This window comes from Monodelphis domestica, chromosome 4, assembly GCF_027887165.1.
Source record: "Monodelphis domestica isolate mMonDom1 chromosome 4, mMonDom1.pri, whole genome shotgun sequence".
Lineage (NCBI taxonomy): Eukaryota > Metazoa > Chordata > Mammalia > Didelphimorphia > Didelphidae > Monodelphis > Monodelphis domestica.
In genome coordinates this window covers 387,820,979-387,827,313 of record NC_077230.1, presented here as the reverse complement: position 1 = coordinate 387,827,313, position 6,335 = coordinate 387,820,979, and positions in this window count along the sequence as shown.

Here is a 6,335-nt window from a genome sequence, read left to right as displayed (position 1 = left end):
GCCTTGCCCTTATCACTTGGTTGTTGTCTTTTTTTTTAAATGAAAGATAGAAGAAAAATTGGAAAAATAAATGATGATACAAGGAAGTTGCAAAGAGGGTCAGTATAGAGAACAGAGTCAAATTTAAAGAATATACGTCATAACCCAAAGGGTATGAACAAGCTGTTTTTAGAAGAAATCAAACCTATCTATATAGTCCTATGAAAAAATGTTCTAAATCACTCTTGATTAGAGAAATGCAAATTAAAACAACTCTGAGGTACCACCTCACTCCTAGTAATTGGTTAAATGTCAGAAAAGGAAAATGATAAATGTTGGAGGGGATGTAGAAAAATTGGGACATTAATATGCTAATCAGCTATGAAACGATCCAACCATTCTAGAGAACAATTTGGAATTATGCCCAAAGGGCTTTAAAACTGTACATACCCCTTTTTAAAAAAACCCATGCCTTGACCCTGGGCAAGTCACTTGACCCCCATTGCCTACCCTTACCACTCTTCTGCCTTGGAGCCAATACATGGTATTGACTCCAAGACGGAAGGTAAGGGTTTAAAAAAAAAAAACATGCCTTGGGGGCAGCTGGGTAGCTCAGTGGATTGAGAGCCAGGCCTAGAGATGGGAGGTCCTAGGTTCAAATCTGGCCTCAGACACTTCCCAGCTGTGTGACCCTGGGCAAGTCACTTGACCCCCATTGCCTAGCCCTTACCATTCTTCTGCCTTGGAGTCAATACACAGTACTGACTCCAAGACGGAAGGTAAGGGTTTTAAATTTAAAAAAACAAAACAAAACATGCCTTTTGTCTTAGAATCTATACCAAGTATCAGTTCTAAGGCAAAAGGGTGGTAAAGGTTAGGAAATCTGGATTAAATGACTTGCCCAGGGTCACACAGCTAGGAACTGTCTGAGGTGATACATGTAATTCATAAGAATTTCATTATTATTAGGACATTTAGAGAGCATTTATAAGTACAGAAGGCATGAGTGTTCATCAACTATGTTAAGATGATCTTCAAAAAAAAAATTTAGAGGTGAGGAAAAGGGTTGCACTTACATAGAAAGCACAGATGTGAGTTGGGATTATCTGAAAAAAAATTAACAGGTGAGCAACAGAAACAGTGGAAAGAGTGCTAAATTTGGAGTCACAAGCACTGTGTTCAAATTCTGACTTCACTTAAGATAATTCACTTTTGCTCTCTGAGTCTCGGATTTCTCATCTATCAAATTAAGTAGGTTGGACTTATTCATACCCTCTAAATTCTCTTCCACCTCTAAATCTATGATCCCTCCATAATGTCCAGTTCAAAATGGGGGGGGGGGGGGGGAAGGGGGCGGCTGGGTAGCTCAATGGATTGAGAGCCAGGCCTAGAGATGGGAGGTCCTAGGTTCAAATCTGGCCTCAGACACTTCCCAGCTGTGTGACCCTGGGCAAGTCACTTGACCCCCATTGCCTAGCCCTTACTACTCTTCTGCCTTAGAACCAACACACATTATTGTTTCCAAGACGGAACGTAAGGGTTTAAAAAAAATGGGCATTTGCTCTTTTTCTCTTACAATTTACAAGTCTGCTAAAACTGATAATTAAATTGTATTCTTAAGTCAAAACAATTCTGAAGAAAGGTTGAAATGGTGCCATAATTTCAGCTTGGTTGGTTATTGTCCTTCATGCTCGAAGAGGACCAAAGTGGCATCAGTGGTGGTGTCTTTTGATTCATGTGCTACACAGTGCCTGCTTCTACCACTTTCATGGTCACTGGAACAAACTGTTCTCATCTACTCTTCTGCCAAGAGAAATCTTCATATGCTCGGGGTAAACATTCTCCCAAGACACTGACGGGTTTGAGGCCTCTAGATCAACCTCCACCTGGTTTAGCCCATCTGCTCAGATGGTTTAGCAGAGTATGGCTACTGTGCATGCTACAGCTTTTTGGAGCTACAGATGAGAACTGGATGGCAGGTAGATGCCAAAAGAAGAAAAGCAGCCTTGAAAAAACTCAGCAAGCTCTCACATCAGAAGTTCTAGCCTCCCCTGAATACCCTCTATACCCCAACCATAGAAATCCATGCCACTGACTACTTCTGTTTTAGCAGCTTGACTCATCTTCAGCCTTTAGCCAAGATTAAGGTCCTTTCTAGACTGAAATCCATGGTTTAATGCAATCTAGGAATTGAGTGCATCTTTTGCTTGGATTAACCATTAGGTAAGTCACACTTCCATTACATTTTCTTTTTTTTTTAAGTTAATTTTATTGGTATCTTTTGTTGTTACATCACCTAAAATTTCCCCTGTGTTCCTCCTTCTCTCCTTTCCCAGGCAGCTGTCCTATAAAATAAAAAGAGAAAAGAGAGGGGGAAAAAATCAAAGTTGATCAGTGCATTAAAAAAAAATCAGACTACATATGCAATGCTCTATATCCATGAGCCTGCTATTTCCATAAAGGAGAAAGAGGTGGAGGTCTCTTCTTTGGAGCCATATATGTTCTTTGTAACTTTCCAACATTAGTTTTAATAATTATTTTGTGGATTTTGTTCTTCCCATTTATATTGTTGTAGTCATTATAGATATAGTCTTCCTTGGCTCTGCTTACTTTATTGTGTATTAATTCATATAAGTCTCTCCAGGCTTCTCTATAGTCATTTTTCTTAAAGCAATAGTAATATTCTTGAATGTTTATGTAGCACAATTTGTTAGTCATTTCCCAATAGATTGGCATCTGCTTTGTTTCCTGTTCTTTGCCATTGCAAAAAATGCTGCTATAAATATTTTGGTGTGTTCTAGCTGTCTGGCCCCAGATAAATTATTTAACGCTGATTGACTCACTCTTATTGTTCTTCTATCTTAGAATGGATAATAAGGCAAAAGATAAGGGTGTGTGTGTGTGTGTGTGTGTGTGTGTGTGTGTGTGTGTGTGTGTGTACTTTCTATCAGTCACCTTGGATGAGTTATAAGATGAGTAGTGGAATCTCTAGATCTAAGGGTATGGGCATTTTAGTTATTTTATTTGCACGATTCCAAATTGCCTTTCAAAATAGTTATAATAATTTGCAGCTCCACCATTTTCCCATCTGTCCACAAGCCCTCCAACACTGACGGGTACCATCTGTTGTCATCTTTGCCAATTTGCTAAGTGTGGGGTAAAATATCCACTCAGTTTTTAAATTCTACAAGACCAAGACCAGAGGTCTTTAGCCTAAAGCACGAGAGTCAAAATGATCACCCTAGTGCAATTATCAATAATATGGAAATAAGTCTTGATCAAGGACACAAGTAAAACCCAGTGGAATGGCTCATCGGCTATGGGGGGAGGGGTGGAGAACAGGAATCATATAACCATGGGAAAATAATCTAAATTAATTCATTAAATAAAATTATTCAATTAAAAACAAAGTACAAGAGTCAGGCGTTCACCCTTAGAGTAATTGACAAGATCTAAATCACAGGAAGTAGAAGGAAAACAGATCATTTTACAAATGAGGAAACTGAGATCTGGAGTTACTTGATCAATGTCTAAAAGCTAGGAAGCAGCATACTTAAGTGCCTAGTAACATGCATACCTGCTTAACTAAGTACATAATTGCCATGTAAGTGGAAAGGGGAGGGGGGGGGGGACTAGTTGGCTCAATGGATTGAGAACCAGGACTAGAGATAGGAGGTTCTGGGTTCAATTCTGGCCTCAGATACTTCCTACCTGTGTGACCCTGGGCAAGTCACTTAACCCCCATTACCTACCCTTTACTGCTCTTCTGTCTTGAAGCCAATACATAGTATTCTAAGATGGAAGGTAAGGGTTTAAGACAAATGTTTGGGGGGAATAGTCTTCTAACCTTCAGTAATGGCAGCTTGAATGAGGGAGCTTGAAGGTCTGTCTTTTCTCTACCTTCTCCTTGAAATATCCATTTGTTGTGAATGTGCCAAACACTTCTTTTATCCAAACCCAGATAAAACCCCAAATCACAGTTTGATAACGGGTAAGTCCTTCAAAGCTTCTCATCCCAACCCCTCTGTAGCAGAATAAAGAGTTCTTCATGAGTTGTTGGAAACCAAAATAAATCCAACCTTTTCCACAAATCCCCTGAGACTCAAACTTCTGGTGATGAGCTGCTTGGACTTAGAAAGGCTGATCCTTAGAGGACAAACAAGCAGTCCATGTGCAGATGCAGGTGTGGAGCCTTTCCACCTTTGTAGATCATGCCAGAACTTCAGGGCTCCTGGCAGAGTCTCTGTGAGCTCAGGGTCACCTCCAGACCACAGTAAAGCAATCCAAGAGGACATCAATGAGGGAAACTCATTTTCGCACAGGTTAAACCAGGTCTTTCAAAGTTAGCCTTGAAGAAGGTAAGGTAGGGTGATAAAAAAAGTCAGAAGACCAGGCACAAAATTCCAGGTCAGCTACTTACAAGATCAGAACACTAGAGACATAGGAGATGTTAACAGGACTGTGCTGGTATTTAACAACCAGCCTTCCTGGGAGGAAAATGTGGGCAAGATGCACTTTTAAGTTTGCATTATTAATTAATAAATTATAAATTTTAAAATGCCAAATTCTAAATGAAATAATAAATTATTAATAAATTAATTAACAAAGTTTATATTCTTAATATTTCCTCCATCATTTTCTTAAGCCTTGACAATCAATAAACTAATAAATCAAGCCCTGGTTTGTAGTATTCCCCAATTGCCAAGGTACAAATGTGTATACTGAAAATCCAGTAGTTGGTTGTCAAGAACTGGTCCAAGCCCAAGATTCTTGAAATCACCAAAGGGCACCTTGGGCGGAGTGGGGGGGGGGGGGGGAGGTGAGGGTGAGTTATTACCTCTGTAGTGAACAGAAGCATTGTCTTGATGACAAAAGATAGGGTGGGGAGCAGAGAGAAGAGAAGGCATCGTGGTTATACTTTAATAGAAGTTTATCTTATCATTGTGGATATTCCCCTCCATAAGTGTAGACTGAAATCTACCCAGGATTCTTATCTGAAGAGGAGGACTTGTTGGCAGCTAGGTAACATGGTGGACTGAGCACCAGGCCAGAAGTCAGGAAGACCTGGGTTCGAATCTGGTCTCAGATACCTCTCCCTGGTAAATCATTTAGCCCCAATAACCTATTTAAGAAAAAAAATGTTTTTAGAGATCAAGGCTTATTGCTTCGTGGACTGAGCTCATGTTTTTATTTATTAACAAAGGATACCTTTTCCCCTCTCCAATATTCTAGAGGTAGAAAGACCTAGATCTTTTGACATTTTGAAGGTACCAGTAGAATACTCAGCCTGTCACTCATGACAAAGGGCCAACTTCTCTGCCAATCACAGCCTTTTATTTTTTAGACTCAACAAGCATTTTTCAATCATTTGCATTTACTATTTTTTTCCCAGATGTCAGGCACTATATCACAAAAAGAATGATTAGCCAAAAGTATGGCAGCACTATCCAAATTAGATCATTGAAAAGGATTAACACTTCTCCCCCCATCCTCTTTGAGCCTTGGTTTCCATCAATAGGGAATACAACATAATTGTATTACCTACTTTACAAGGTTTGAAAGCAAGTACCACATCAAGGTGAATTCTAGGATAGTCAATTCATCCATGTCAATGATGATGATCACTAATTTCCCTGCTGCCCACTGGGACTTGTAACATTGAGAGAGACAGATAGCCATGCTGTGTGGAAGGGGATTTAGACCCTGACCAAGATGAATGACTCCCAAGATGATCAGATGAGCTTTATTAACCTAGTTGTTTCCTGAACATTTGAGTTTAGGATCACAGATTTCCCTAATTGGATTGTGGGCATTCAACACATGACAAATGAATTTCAAGTGATTGGGCTGGCCAAGGTTTGGAAGAGGGAGTAGTAAATGAGTATTCACTCTGAATTGTGTGTCAATATTTATGTTAATCGATCCTGTGGGAAGGGAGAATAATAGGTACAGTAATCTGCCTAAGGACAAGCAACTATGCAAAGAGGTTTAGAATTATGGGCCTTACAATCTAACAATGGACTTCTCTATTAGCAGCAATGCAATGATCCAGGACAATTCTGAGGGACTTATGAGAAAGAACACTATCCACATCCAGAGGAAGAACTGTGGGAGCGGAAACACAGAAGAAAAACAACTGCTTGATGACATGGGTCGATGGGGATATGATTGGGGATGGAGACTCTAAACCATCACCCTAATGTAAATATCAGTAATATGGAAATAGGTCTTGATCAATGACATGTAAAACCCAGTGGAATTGTGTATTGGCCAAGGGAGGCGGCGAGGGAAGAGGGGAGGGAAAGAACATGAATCATGTAAACATGGAGAAATATTCTAAATTAATTAATTAAATA